We start from the raw sequence: 15,491 nt of genomic DNA on the forward strand, positions 1-15,491 counted from the left end.
TATATCTATGTATATCCATGTAAATACACACACACACACACAAACTTATATATATACGGTTTCTGGGCCATACCAAACAGTGGTCAGGGATCACTCCTGACAGGCTTGGGGACCCTAAGGGGTGACAAGAATTGAACCCAGGTTGGCCACGTGCAAGGCAAGTGCCTTACCTGTTGTACTACTGCTCCAGTCCCCATGACTGACCTTTACAAAACCCATTAGTGAGATTTATCTGTCTTTTATTGGTGCAGCTATGGCAGCTTGAAGACCATATGACTAGTAATTGGTAGGACAGGACTTCATATTCCAAACCTCCTCCCCCATGATACCAATTGTTTTGATGTATTTTGTGAATACCAACCCACCATGTCCTTTTTTTGCTATAAGTCAAGCAGGTGCTGGCCCGCCCTATGAGTGAACCGATTTTTCAAAATCAGGTTTAGCAACATGCAAGCCATAAAGAGCGATCCCTGGTTTCTTCTGAGCCTGGAAAGTAGACTCTACTGGAGAGGTACTTGAAGGACTAAAACAGATGTTCAGGATAAGAGAAAAATGGTTGCTCTGCCCCTTTAAGTTGTGCTGGGGTGTGGAATGCATTTCCAGGAATCCAACTAGGGCCTCAGACATGCAAGGACCACTGAGCCATGGGCCCCAGCCATAATACTATTTTTTGTAGTTTCAAGAATCCTATCCCAGGAATCACTCAGCAAAAGACCAGCCCTATATTTTGCCACTGGGGCATTGGGCACAGCTGCAACCACAGCAACATAAATGCATGTGGGTCTTAGTAAAACTTGACTGAAAAAGAGGCTAAAATGACCGCATCTCATGTTGCTAATGAGTTGCTTGGATTCTGGGATCTCACCAAGTGAACCTGTGAACCTCACCATGCCCTGACCTGTGTTCACAAGAAAGACCTGCCCTCTAAGAAACACCCACTGTGCCAGTTCAGTGTCCATGTCCCCCCCCCACCACGCGGGAGATTTGCTTTTTATAATACCTGGAATATTCTCTCTGCTATCATATTGTTTAGAGACTTCTCCAAAGAGGGAAAATATCTCTTGTCCAAAAATTTCGCCACAGTTTTTAATAAAAAATTGAATGAGTTTTGACATCTGTTCAAAAAGGACAAAAAAGGAAGCACCAGTTTTTATACAGTCTTCTTTCAAGTTACTTAAATACGTGAATCCTAAGAGAAATCCCTGTTTTCAAGGTAGAAATGCTTTTTTCCCCACCTGTAAGGGGAAAAACAAAACCAAACAAAACACAAGGCATTTTTGGGGACTGGAGAGTGTAGTACTTGGGCCACACCAGGTGGCAGCTGGGGCACTCAGAGATCACTCTGGCAGGTTCTGGGGACCATATGGGGTGTCGGGGATTCAACCTTGGTTGGCCATGTGCAAATGTCCTACCGGTTGTAATAATACTCCAGCTCCCCAAGTGTTCCTTGAAATACCAAGTTGCCCCAGCAACACAGAAATGCTAAGGCTTCTCTTATGGGGTATGGGGCTTGCCATATGCAAGGCAAGAGTTTGAACCTCATCTGAGTGTGTCGTTTGGGGTATACTTTGAACACTCACTACTTGTGATCTTGACTTAATGCTAACATTTGTATGCCAATGGTTCTGTCTTTCAAATGAGGACTCTTTTCAGTATGCTCTATCTCGAGTATTTGAAATGACAAAAGAATAAATCATTAAAATTTGTAAAGTGCTCTTCACTAAGTTTGGATGAAGTGTGTCAATGTGGGCAGAGGCTGTGCTCATCGGGCTCTTCTGAAGGAGGGAGTTTGTCCTCTGTCTCTCAGCCTCTGCTAATGAAATTCATTCCCTGGAATTCCCTGATGTGGGAGGAGGTAAGGTTTCACCTGGAACAGCAGCCCTCTTGAGATGCATACTGAAATCTTTCATTTCTTAGCCCAGTATCTGAGACAGAGGAACAGGCAGAATGGTGGAAGCAAGTACAGTGTCCGTGACTCTGTCTCCCAGTCAATAGATTATGAGTTCGATATGACCACCACTTCCAATATTTTGATTTGGAACTGGTGGACAATACGAATCACTTTCCCAAGATCATCTATTCTGGTAGTTGTGGGCTGAGGATTGAATCCTGACCTGTCTCACTTCAAAGTTCTTCTTCCCTTCGTAACTGTCAGTTGCTTTCTCATCACTCGAAGACTTACGGACTTGCCTTCGTCAAGAGAAATGAGAAGTGACCCAATTGCAGGTGCTTCTCTGTTGGACATGTGGATGCTGGCGTATACCATCAGTGGCTCACACTTGAATGTGGCTTAACCAAAATTGCAGCACTGGCATCCATGTGTGAATGGATGAACAGAGAAGGAGAACATGTTTAATGAAGTCTGTAAGGTATAGTATGTGACTTAAGGAGGATGCTAGAACTACCCCGAAATAAAATTCAGTCCCCAGGGGCACCAAAAGGAAAAAGAAATGTCATGACATTGGGGGAAAACTCGTTTCCCACTTCCTGGGAATCTGGTGGTGGCCACAAGATGCAAGGGGCTATGCAAATCTCTAAGTTGAGAGCATTCATCTGATTTAAAGAGGAATTTTGCTTGATGCAGTGTAGTACTCCAAAAAGACATTTCAGGATGGTGGTGTTCGCTCTTGGAAGCTGCTGTAAGAGTCTAGAGACAGAAGAAGGCACGTTTCCTAGAAAACTTGTAGAGACCAGGCAGCTTTTGCTGTCCATGGGGAACCACTCAATCAAGAGCACAGTCAGATATGCAGGGTTTTGTGAGCGTGATGGTGTGCAGAGTAAGCAGTGCCTGTATAGAGGTTAAAGAAATACAGGGCATTGGATCTAGCAAGATATAAAAGTGGTAAAGAATGGCTTGTCAAGCAATCCTGCCCCAAAGATTTCCCTGAAACTCAGAGACATTTCTGAACACTCATAATCTAAACAACCCACAGGCTTTCACAGAAAATAAACAATGAATGTGCTTTTTAAAAAAATTTTGGACGCGAGTATGGGAGCACACCTGATGTATCTCAGTGTTTATTCCTACCTGTGCACTCAGAGATCACTCTGGCAGGCTCTCGAGACCATCTGGGGTGGCAGGGATTGAACCTGGGTTGGCCATGTGCAAATGTCCTACCGGTTGTAATAATACTCCAGCTCCCCAAGTGCTCCTTGAAATACCAAGTTGCTCCAGCAACACAGAAATGCTAAGGCTTCTCTTGGTGAGATCCTTGGCCTCAGCTCTAAGCTTGGGTCACGTCCTTGCTCCATACTGAGCTTAGCATTCTCCTCCATCTGACACTATGTTTCCCACTGTCTGGACTGCAACTCAGAAGGGATTTCCAACAATTAGTCCCTGAAAATGATGTTTGCCATTATCCAGAGAAACAGATCCATGATTGATAGTCATGAGAGTCACGTTGTTATTTGAAGCCAGAATCTGCAGCCAGTGGCCGAAATCAGGTGGGTGGTGCTACTCCCATGTGGACAGAGGCACTTGTGTTCAATGCAATGGGCTAATGAGTGGAGCCTGTCTGGAAAGATGACAGAGGACACTGACGAGGAATCTCAAGATTGCTGAGGAAGTTCAGTAGAAGAAAGGTACTGTCTAGGGCACTCTCTTTGGGGTTCTCTGACTTTCAGATCATCAGTCTTTGAGCTATCTTAGGTTGTAGGATAGAATGTCTAAGAAAAGCAACAAAGCATATCATCTGATGTTCATTCTCTTGGAACATCCCACAAAATCCTAATGAAAGTAATAACCTATTTGTTCCATGGCCTTGATTTCTGACACCTACAGAGCTAGACCCCCTTTTTTCATAGAAGAACATAGTTTATCATGAGCTGTCTAGATAATTCACCACTTCAAAGTGACTTCAGAGAGGCCTCAGGAATCTTTCTTCATGCAAGTGGATAGACATGGAGAGTGTCATGTTAAGGAAATGAGTCAGCAAGAGAGGGACAGACATCGAATGACCACACTCATTTGTGGAATAGAAAATCACAAACAGAATAGGAGACTGACACCTAAGGATAGTAGAGATAAGGGCAAAAGAGAGATCTCATGTGCTGGGGGGAAAGGCAGCTGGGATAGAGAAGGGACCACGAAGTAAATGATGCTTGTATGGATTGCTCAGAATTATGGACCAAACATGAAATACTCCAGTAGTCATTCAACTATCACAACTATCCAAAAAAATAAAAGATATCCACCTTGGAAGTCTAATTATCACTATTTTCAGGTGACATGGAAAAAAATCTGTGTTGAGGATGAATTTTTAACACCTTTGTAAACCATGGTGCCCCAATAGAAGAATGTCATGCCTTCAGAGGTATTTCATATGAAATCAGCACAGCATTCACCATGTATCAAATGTATGCTCACTTCAAATAAAGCTAAGTAAAGGTGCTATGGTCTTCCTTTTACATAAAGGGCTTCATAGCTTGAAGGAAATCACCTGATTCCTTTGAACATAAAAACTACTAAGTGAAAACATCATTTCAAAGGGAATAAATAAATGGAACGAATAGCCAATCAATTCCTCCATATTCTAAAAGATTAAAAATAAAATGTCTACTGAAATAGGATTGAGCCCCAATAGATAACATGACCATTTCAAAACATATTTCGCTGTGCACGATTGCACAGGCTGGAGAGGTTCTGATCCACACTTAAAGGAAGGACAGAATTTGAAGAGATCAAGTCAGCAGGGAGGAAAAAGTTCCAAGATGAAGACTGTATTTTAAGGGATTTAATGGACCTTTCAGTGCAAATATGTATACATTTGGAAATCCCCCCTCCCCTGATATTTTCCTTCCTTCCTTTTCATTTTGGCTTTAATAGAGTCACGTTCCAGAGTGCTATACAGAATATTAACATTAGTGGTAAAAGGGATTTCCATCCAATGAAGTTATCAGAAGAATGAGTCTGTAAACTGAGTTTTTTTTCTTTAGGAATATTTTAAATCAGGCACCATGATTTACAAAGCTTTTACTAATAGGGTGTCAGGCATACAATATCCCAATAGCAATTCCACCAACCGTGTCATCTTCCCTCCCCCACAACTCATGCCCTAGGTATGCCTCCATGACAGGCACCTTTTAAAGTTTGGTCATAGTTTGGTTCCCCTGCCAATCAAAGTACTAGCTCTGTGATTTACGTACAGACAAACACCTCAGCTCAACACTATTGATGTACCCAAGGCCCCTAAATTACTCCCGGACTGCCTTTTCTTACTCCTGGCTCTGTGCTCTGGGGAGCATGTGGTGCAGAATATCGAACTCTGGTCAGCTGCATGCAAGGCATGTGACTTACTTGTTGGACTATATCTCTGGCTGAATATTTCTAAAGTCAACTTTTTAAAATAAAATGACAAATGGAGAAAAGGTCATGGAACTTCAAAAAATAAAAGACTTTCACATATTCGGCAGACCATTCCATTGCATCAGTGTTTAGGTAAATTCTTGATAACAAATCATTTACCTACTCCTCAAAAATGAAATAGAAATTTTTTGGTGAGCTAAAAACCAATGAAATGCAAAGCATAATCTACTTTTTCCTTTGCTGCCACATTGGAAGGAGGAGGAGGAAACTGGAAGAAGCGGTAAGAGAGAATCATCATCGTATTTAAAAACTGCTGCTGCTCTATGAAACAGTCATTTATACCTGTGAGAGACTACTTTAAAAGTTTGTTTACCAGATGTCTCCTCCACAACAGGATTCCATTGTAAAGGTAAAATACCTATTCTGCAAAAGTCTAAATAAACATAACTCCCAATGAAAGATGAAACTCAAATCGTTTTCTTTTATACTTCAACAACAACTCCAAATTACGGTAATAATGCCAGCTAATCTGCAAAATCTGTTCCAAGGAGTTGAACTCTGGATTTCAAAATAGACTCAATTCCCTGTATCCAGGGCTTCCGTGACTTCTCATGCCTTGGTGATAGCACTTTCTATTATGTACCTTTTGGGCCTTCTTCTCAGAGAGCAGAAATCAGTCCTTGCCAGACTTTTTCTCCCTTCCTTAGAAACAGTTCATTTCATGGACCGTTTGTTCATAGCCCTATCATTGGGTTGTACCCCCAGTGCCTGGCACAGACTATCTATTCAATGTGTGAAGGTTTCATATGGATTTTAAATATCACTTATGAATGACTAAAGAAAGTGTGGCAAATGGCCACAAAATGTAATACTATTTGCAGTGAAAACAGCATTGATAGATGCAAGAAATGGGTGCCTGGCTTTATATATAAAATGTGACTTGGCAAGAACAGTATTGATAGAAGCAACTACATGGGTGCATGATTGTTTACATAAAATTTCCAGAAGACATAAACTACAGAAACTCAAGAGCATGTTAGCATGTGCTGGAGATGGGGTTGTGCAGGTCACGGACTGATGATGGTCAAGAGTACGGTGTTGCCTCCATGCACAAAAGTCAGATCAAAATGGATTAAAGACCTCAACATTAGACCACAAACCATAAGGTACATTGAAGACAATGTCGGCGAAACCCTCCATGATATTGAAGATAAAGGTATCTTCAAAGGTGGCACGGAACTAAGCAATCTAGTAAAAACAGAGATCAACAAATGGGACTACATTAAACTAAAAAGCTTCTGCACCGCAAGGGATACATTGACCAGAATCCAAAGACTATCCACAGAATGGGAAAGGATATTTACACAATACCCATCAGATAAGGGGTTGATATCAATGGTATATAAAGCACTGGTTGAACTCTACAAGAAGAAAACATCCAACCCCATCAAAAAATGGGGCGAAGAAATGAACAGAAACTTTACCAAGGAAGAAATACGAATGGCCAAAAGGCACATGAAAAAGTGCTCTGCATCACTAATCATCAGAGAGATGCAGATCAAAACAACCATGAGATACCACCTCACACCACAGAGACTAGCACACATCCAAAAGAACAAAAGCAACCGCTGTTGGAGAGGATGTGGGGAGAAAGGGACCCTTCTTCACTGCTGGTGGGAATGCCGACTGGTTCAGCCCTTCTGGAAAACAATTTGGACGATTCTCAAAAAATTAGATATTGAATTCCCATTTGACCCAGCAATACCACTGCTGGGAATATATCCCAGAGAGGCAAAAAAGTACAATCGAAACAACATCTGCACATGTATGTTCATCGCAGCACTGTTTACAATAGCCAGAATCTGGAAAAAACCCGAATGTCCCAGAACGGATGACTGGTTGAGGAAACTTTGGTACATCTATACAATGGAATACTATGCAGCTGTTAGAAAAAAGGAGGTCAAGAATTTTGTAGTTAAGTGGATGGGCATGAAAAGTTTCATGCTGAGTGAAATGAGTCAGAAAGAGAGAGACAGACATAGAAAGATTGCACTCATCTATGGTATATAGAATAACAGAGTGGGAGACTATCACCCAAGAACTGTAGAAATAAGTAGCAGGAGGTTGACTCCATGGCTTCGAGGCTGGCCTCACGTTCCAGGGAAAGGTCAACTCAGAGAAGCGATCACCAACTACATTGTAGTCGAAGGCCATGTGGGGGAAGGGAGTTGCGGGCTGAATGAGGGCTAGAGACTGAGCACAGCGGCCACTCAACACCTTTATTGCAAGCCACAACAGCTAATTAGAGAGAGAGAACAGAAGGGAATGCCTTGCCACAGTGGCAGGGTGGGGTGGGGGGGAGATGGGATTGGGGAGGGTGGGAGGGACGCTGGGTTTACGGGTGGTGGAGAATGGGCACTGGTGAAGGGATGGGTTCCCGAACTTTGTATGAGGGAAGTATAAGCACAAAAGTGTATAAATCTGTAACTGTACCCTCACGGTGATTCTCTAATTAAAAATAAATAAATTAAAAAAAAAATTTAGAGAGGAGATAAAGAATAAAAATGAGAGTAAAATAAGACTTTTTCAATAATACACACTTCAAATTGATAGGCATCACAAAACTCTCCCCTAGCATTTCTAAAATAGGAAAATCAATTGCACTTTTATGTTATGAAAAATAATATTACATTTTATATTTTTTATAAGATGAGCAAAACAAAGCCACTTCACTAAAAATTCACATTAAAAATAATCTACTCTAAAACTTTCATCTAAACCGAAGTCCCCCGGAGACATAGTAAGGGAAGAAAACGTAAATATAATCAACAAAAAATTAACACTAATTTATATTTACACAACTATCATGCCTTAGTTCTGATGACTGTATAGGATTCTTTCTTGTAACTTATTTCTATTGCTTTGCCACATTAAGCTCTAATGGATAGTTTTTGGACTCTTCAGTGTTTTGTGGCATTATGTGAACTAAAAATACTATTTATGAAAAACTTTTGGTATTTGTGCTTTTATATTTCAAATTATTTGCAACATGGTCTTGTGTATTCCTGAAAATTTCAAAGTGTAACCCTGGGTAGACTTTTTGTTTTTTTGTTTGTAAATTTTTTTTGTTTGTAAAACTTTCTAAATTCCTTCTTGCTCTGGTTAAAAACAAATTTTCTGAAAAATAAAAAAAAAAAAGAGTACGGTGTTGCCTTCTGGGGTAATGAAAATGTTCTGAAATTGCTATCATGAAGGCATGCTTATGTGTAGATACTAAAGCCCACAACTGTACATTTGATACCCACAAATTTGATGTCATAGAACTTTATCTCAATCAAGCTATGAAGAAGAAATAAAGGACTAAATACTAAACTACTAAACCACTGGTTGTCTCACCAAACTGCTTCATGTCCAGAAGCAATTTTGTACATCAAATGTGCATAATATGAACTGTCTTCCTGTGTCCATACAGAAAGCACATTGCTTTAAGGCAAACGAAGTTCCCCGCAGCAAGGATAAAAGGACAAACCCAATGCTATCCTACAAAGGGCTAACTGAGGCTCTGTGTGCCCTGGGAGAAGTCTTGTCCATTCATACACTGTCTGAATTCCTGAGCTTTGCCAGCCTTTCCAGGCACTGGGAACACAGGTCCATGTGGGACATGGTTTCCTGGTTTCCTAGTGAAGTGATTAGAGGTGGACACTCCACCCCCAGCACATTTTACAACGAGACTATTTCATACAAGGATACATATTTTTTGGCTTTTTGGGTCACACCTTGCAGTGCACAGGGGTTCCTCCTGGCTCTGCACTCAGGAATTACTCCCGGCATTGCTCAAGGAACCATATGGGATGCTGGGAGTCAAACCCTGCTCGGCCGTGTGCAAGGCAAATGCCCTGCCCAGTGTACTATCGCTGCAGCCCTCATAAAATGCTATTGAAGTTGTCATAAGCTTTGGCTCTAGTGGATCTCAGTGTCTGATATATTCTGTAACCAGATGATTTATGGGTCTTCTAAGGAGATCACAGTACTATAAATTCAGAAAGAGAATGTTTGGAGAGGAACCGATTCAAGTGAGAGGAGAGGCCCTGAAGCAGAAGCATTATTAACATCATGGTCGATATGCTTCTGGATTAGAAGAGTGCTGAAGAGATCCTTTAGCCCCCCTTCCCTCTGCCTCAACAATCCTATTATGAAGCTAATGTCTTTCTCATTCTTTTCATTCCAAGTTTGGAAAAGGACATGTTTGGTGATATTGCCAGTGTTTGGATGCTGGTCACATAGGACACCAACTTCCATGCTCCAGAGCCTGTGAAGGAGGCTCCTCTGGCCCGATCAGGATTGGCGGGGAAGGAGGCCAGTCAGCATGCCAGGATTATTGTTGGAAAACCTGGCAAGGCACGAAGAGGAAAACCAACTCAAAACCAATTGTTCCGGGGCTGGAGTGATAGCACAGCGGGTAGGGCGTTTGCCTTGCACGCGGCCGACCCGGGTTCGAATCCCAGCATCCCATATGGTCCCCTGAGCACCGCCAGGGGTGATTCCTGAGTGAATGAGCCAGGAGTGACCCCTGTGCATGGCCGGGTGTGACCCAAAAAAGCAAAAAAAAAAAAAAACCAATTGTTCCACTGCAGAAGGCCAATTATTAACATTCTGCTGAACATTGTTTCAGTGTTTCTGTCCTCTCAGACTTGTATCTTAGATTTGTTTCATACACAAGAGTACTTACAGTCCACTCATTTTACAATTAAATAAATAGATATTTAAGAACATTTTCTTTTTTATTTATTAATTAGTGAGTCACAGTGAGGGTACAGTTACAGATTCACACATTTTTGTGCTTGTTTTTCCCTCATGCAATATTGGAGAGCCCATCCCTCCACCAGTGTCCATTCTCCACCACCAATGAACCCAGTATCTCTCCCACCCCCCCAGTCCCATCCCTCCCACCCCACCCCACCTCTGTGGTGGGGCATTACAATTTGATAAATCTCTCTCCTTTTATGTGCTGTGGTTTTCAATAGGGTTATTGAGTGGTCATTCTGTTCAGTCTCTAGTCTACTTTCAGCACGCAGCTCCCTTCCCGCACAGGATCTCCAATCACATATTACTTGGTCTCCCCTTCTCTATCTGGGATGACTTTCCCCCAGCGTGTGAGGCCAGCTTCCAAGATATGGAGCCAACCTTCTGGTATTTTATACTACTATTCTTGGGTATTAGTCTCCTATTCTGTTGTTTTATATTCCATAGATGGGTGCAATCTTTCTATGTCCGTCTCTCTCTTTCTGGCTCATTTCACTTAGCATGATACTTTCCATGTTGATCCACTTATATGCAAAATTCATGACTTCATCCTTTCTAACAGCTGCATAGTATTCCATTGTATAGATGTACCAGAGTGTCTTTAACCAGTCATCTGTTCTCAGGCACTTGGGTTTTTTCCAGATTCTGGCCTTTGTAAACAGTGCTGCGATGAATATATAAGTGCAGATGTCATTTCGACTATACTTTTTTGTTTCTCCAGGATATATTCCCCGAAGTGGTATTGCTGGATCAAATGGAAGCTCAATTTCTAATTTTTTGAGAAGCGTCCATATTGTTTTCCAAAGGGGCTGGACCTGTCAGCATTCCCACCAGCAGAGTAGAAGGGTCCCTTTCTCCCCACATCCTCTCCAACAGCGGTTGCTTTTGTTCTTTTGGATGTGGGCCAGTCTCTGTGGTGTGAGATGGTATCTCATGGTTGTTTTGATCTGAATCTCCCTGATGATTAGTGATGCAGAGCATTTTTTCATGTGCCTTTTGGCCATTCGTATCTCTTCTTGGAAAAGTTTCTGTTCATTTCTTCGGCCCATTTTCTGATGGGGTTGTATGTTTTCTTCTTGCAGAGTTCAACCAGTGCTTTATATACCCTTGATATCAACCCTTTATCGGATGGGTATCGGGTGAATATCCTTCCCCATTCTGTAGATTGCCTTTGTACTCTAGTCACTGTGTGTTTTGCGGTGCAGAAGCTTTTTAGTTTCATATAGTCTCATTTGTTTATCTCTGTTTCTACTTGATTGCTTAGTTCTGTGTCATCTTTGAAGATACCTTTAGTTCCAGTATCGTGAAGGGTTTTGCCAACCTTGTCTTCGATGTACCCTATGGATTGTAGTCTGATGTTGAGGTCTTTAATCCATTTTGATCTGATTTTTGTGCATGGTGTCAGGTCGAGGTCCAAGCCTATTCTTTTGCATGTGGTTGTCCAGTTATGCCAGCACCATTTGTTAAAGAGGATTTCCTTGCTCCACTTCACATTTCTTGCCCCCTTATCAAAGATTAGATGATCAAACATTTGGGGTTGTGTGTAGGGATATTCTGCTCTGTTTCATTGGTCTGCGGTTCTGCCTTTGTTTCAGTACCATGCTGTTTTAATTGTTACCGCTTTGTAGTAAAGTTTAAGGTTGGGGAGGATGATGCCTCCCATCATCTTTTTCCCTGATGATCTTTTGGTTTCTGTTTTGATGTCCTCCTTTTCATTTCTGATTCGGTTTATTAGAGTTTTCTCTTTCTCTTTCTTTGTGAGTCTTGCTAGCGGTTTATCAATCTTATTTATTTTCTCGAAGAACCAGCTCTTTGTTTCATTGATCTTTCGGATTGTTTTTCGGGTTTCCATATCATTAATTTCTGCTGTAAGTTTTATTATTTCTTTCCTTCAATCTGGTTTGGGTTCCTTTTGCTGGTCCTCTTCTAAGATCTTGAGCTGCAAAGTCAAGCTATCTATATAGGCCCTTTCTTCCTTCCTGAGGAAAGCTTGCAGAGCTATAAATTTTCCCCTTAAATCTTCCCATAGGTTCTGGTAGCTTGTGTCTTCATTCTCATTTGTTTCGAGGTATTTTTTAATTTCTTCCTTGATTCCTTCGTGACCCACTCATTGTAAAGAACATTTTCTTATGAAAAGAAAAATATGTGGCTGGAGAGATAGTAGAGTGGGCAGAGCATTTGCCTTCCATGTGCCTTACCCAGGATTTAACCCCTAAGTCCCATATGGTTTCCTGAGCACTGTTAGGAGTAATTCCTGAGTGCAAAGCCAGAAATAATACTTGAGCATCTCTGGATGTGGACCCCAAACAAAAACAGAAACAAATTATTAAAAAAAATAAGAAAGCAAAAAATTAAGGAGGGAAAGAAGGAAGGAGGGAAGGAGGGAAGGAAGGAAGGAGGGAAGGAAGGAAGGAGGGAAGGAAGGAAGGAAGGAAGGAGGGGAGGAAGGAAGAGAGAAAGGAAGGAGGGGAGGAAGGAAGGGAGAAAGGAAGGAGGGGAGGAAGGAAGGGAGAAAGGAAGGAGGGGAGGAAAGGAGGAAGGAAGGAAGGAAGGAAGGAAGGAAGGAAGGAAGGAAGGAAGGAAGGAAGGAAGGAAGGAAGGAAGGAAGGAAGGAAAGAAGGGAGGAAGGAAAAAGAAGACACAGAAGCAGAGACAGAGAGGTCAGAAGAGACCAGAGACTACAGAGAGAGAGACAGAGATAGAGAGACAGACAGAAGAGAGCACAGCAGCACACACAGAAGCAGAACATAAGGAGGAGCCATCCCTAACACCTAACACCTAACACCCAGATCCTCCTATAAAATGCATGCCCTGGAAGGACGGTATGGAGATTCTATAGTGTGCTGTTGCTGCCCCCTACAGGCCATATGCTAATGACAGACTGCTATTTTAGATGATAGTTTTGGGGTGAGATATTAAAGAGACTAATTCTTTATTTCCTTTCCTTATGCTAAGTGATATAAGCCAGACAGAAAAGGATAAACACCATATGATTACTCTTCAATGTGTAATAGATTGTAAGTAAACACAGATGAACTAAACAAAACAAAATCAGCTTTTGGACTCTAAGACCAAGGAGTGTTGACTGGAAAGGAAGGGAAAAGGCTGCATATGGGGAGAAAGTTGGGGATTTGGATCAGCTTAGACAAAGTGGTCCGAGAGCTGATCTTTTATGTTGCACAGATGGATTCTTTAGAATTTGTTTAAGCATCTAAATAACATTTCACTGTACGGCATTGTTGTCTAAAGTCACTGCCCCTTCACCACTGCCAAAGTGTCCAGGTCCCTCCATGACAGTTCTTATGTTACTTCTAGAATGAAATTTGAAGTGGCAAAATGGTATATAGTACAGATTTAGCTTCTAACTTCTCCCTAGCCTTATGACCCTAATTCCTGTCCCAAAACTGCATTACTTGAGTATACCCCTGGAGTCTGTGTGTCCCCACACAAGATTTGATATTTTCACATGTTTATAGATTGATATTTGAATTGATTTTCCTTTCCAATTTAGTACTAGTCATCAATTTGTCCATCTTTTTCTTTGCTTTCTTATCTGAAGAGACCATGTTAGAAACTGTTGGATTGATTATTGATGCTTTAGCGATGCATCAATTAATCAGCTGTGAGTTGAAGCAATCTCCAAATGATGGCGATTTATGTTGTCTTTCTTTTTGTTAGTTCTTGTTCAGAGATTTAGTGACCTTCTTTGTACATAAATCTTGGAACACAGGTCAGAAAAGAATACCGACTACAGGGGCCAGGGATAGTACAGCGGGTAGGATGTTTGCCTTGCATGCGGCCAACCTGGGTTTGAACCCGGCATTTCATTTGGTCCCTCAGGACTGCCAGGAGTAATTTCTGAGTGCAGAACCAGGAGGAACCCCTGAGAATCACTGAGTGTGACCCAAAAGAGCAAAAAACCAAACCAGAACAAAAAGAATTAGACTATAATCACTGAGGGAAAATTGTTGAGACCTTTGAATTTTTATCCAGTTCTAACTTTTATTTTATCCAGTTCTTCCTATTCCCAGATCCATTTGTACAAAATGTCTAGTTAAATGAAACATGAATTTGCATCATTTCATGAAATATTATAAGCATTTAAAATACTATCACCATGAATAGGATTGGCAGAACACTAGATGAAGGACAACCACGAGAGCAAGCTGAGTTCTGAAAAGGATTCAGCACGATTGACCATATCCACACAGTGACCAAGATCATTGAGGTTTCCTGAGAGTTCAAGATGCCACTCTGTCTAACGTTCATCGATTTAAAGAAGGCTGAAGCAGTCATTGAAGCACTAGCCAAACAGGGCATTCAAATTCAGTATATCAGGATCCTCGGTGAGCTATATTATGGATTCACCACCAGGATCTCACCATTCTACAAGGAAGTGATCATGGATGTAACGAGAGGGATTCGGCAGGGTGATACCATTTCACCAAAACTCTTCAGTGCCAACCTGAGAATGTCATGTGATGATTTAGATGGGAAAAAATGGGAGTGAAGAAAGACAGTCGGCAACTACACCACCTACGCTTCGTTGATGACACTGTTCTCATAACACCAAGCATTAGTCAAGTGGCACAATGTGGCCGACTTGACCATGAGTGTGGAAAGGTCAGACTGCAGCTGAATCTCACGAAGACAATGCTCACGAGAAACGAATTAGTTCCTGACATTCCATTTGCTCTCAACAGAACGAATATCTCTTAATGCAGCAGTTATGTGTACCTAGGTCGAGAACTCAACATGACGAATGGCTTGTTGCCAGAACTGCGCAGGAGGAAGAGAGCAGCGTTGAAAACCTTCCAGAGCATCTAATAAGTTGTTAGGTGGATGAGGAACCTCCAGCTCTGGGCACATCTTTTAGACTCCACCATTTTTCCTGCATTAACATATGCCTCAGAGACCTGGGCCCTACAAAAACAGAATGAGAATGCTATTTGGGTATCCCAAAGAGGAATCGAAAGTCCTATGCTTCGAGTATCACTTTTCACTCATGTGAGAGAAGGAATCTGGAGTTCTGACCTCCATCGATGATTGAGGATCAGGGACGCTGTCTTGTTTGCCAAGGGTGGAAAATCAGGTGGGCAGGACACATAATGCAATTTGGAGATGACTGCTGGACTAGAGCCGTTTCCTACTGGATTCCACGGGACATCAGAAGAACACGTGGCTGCCTACCTACGAGATGGTCAAACTTCATCAAGATGCTGAATGAACGGTTTGATGCTCTTCATGTTCCTGGAGCAAGCAGACGCCACTGGGCTAGAAAAGCATATGACAGGAACAGATGGAGACATTACTGGTACCCGCTCAAGCAAATTGATGAGCAACGGGATGACAAGTGATACTAGTATCACCAAGAACCAGGAGT

This window comes from Sorex araneus, chromosome 3 (genome assembly GCF_027595985.1).
Source record: "Sorex araneus isolate mSorAra2 chromosome 3, mSorAra2.pri, whole genome shotgun sequence".
NCBI lineage: Eukaryota > Metazoa > Chordata > Mammalia > Eulipotyphla > Soricidae > Sorex > Sorex araneus.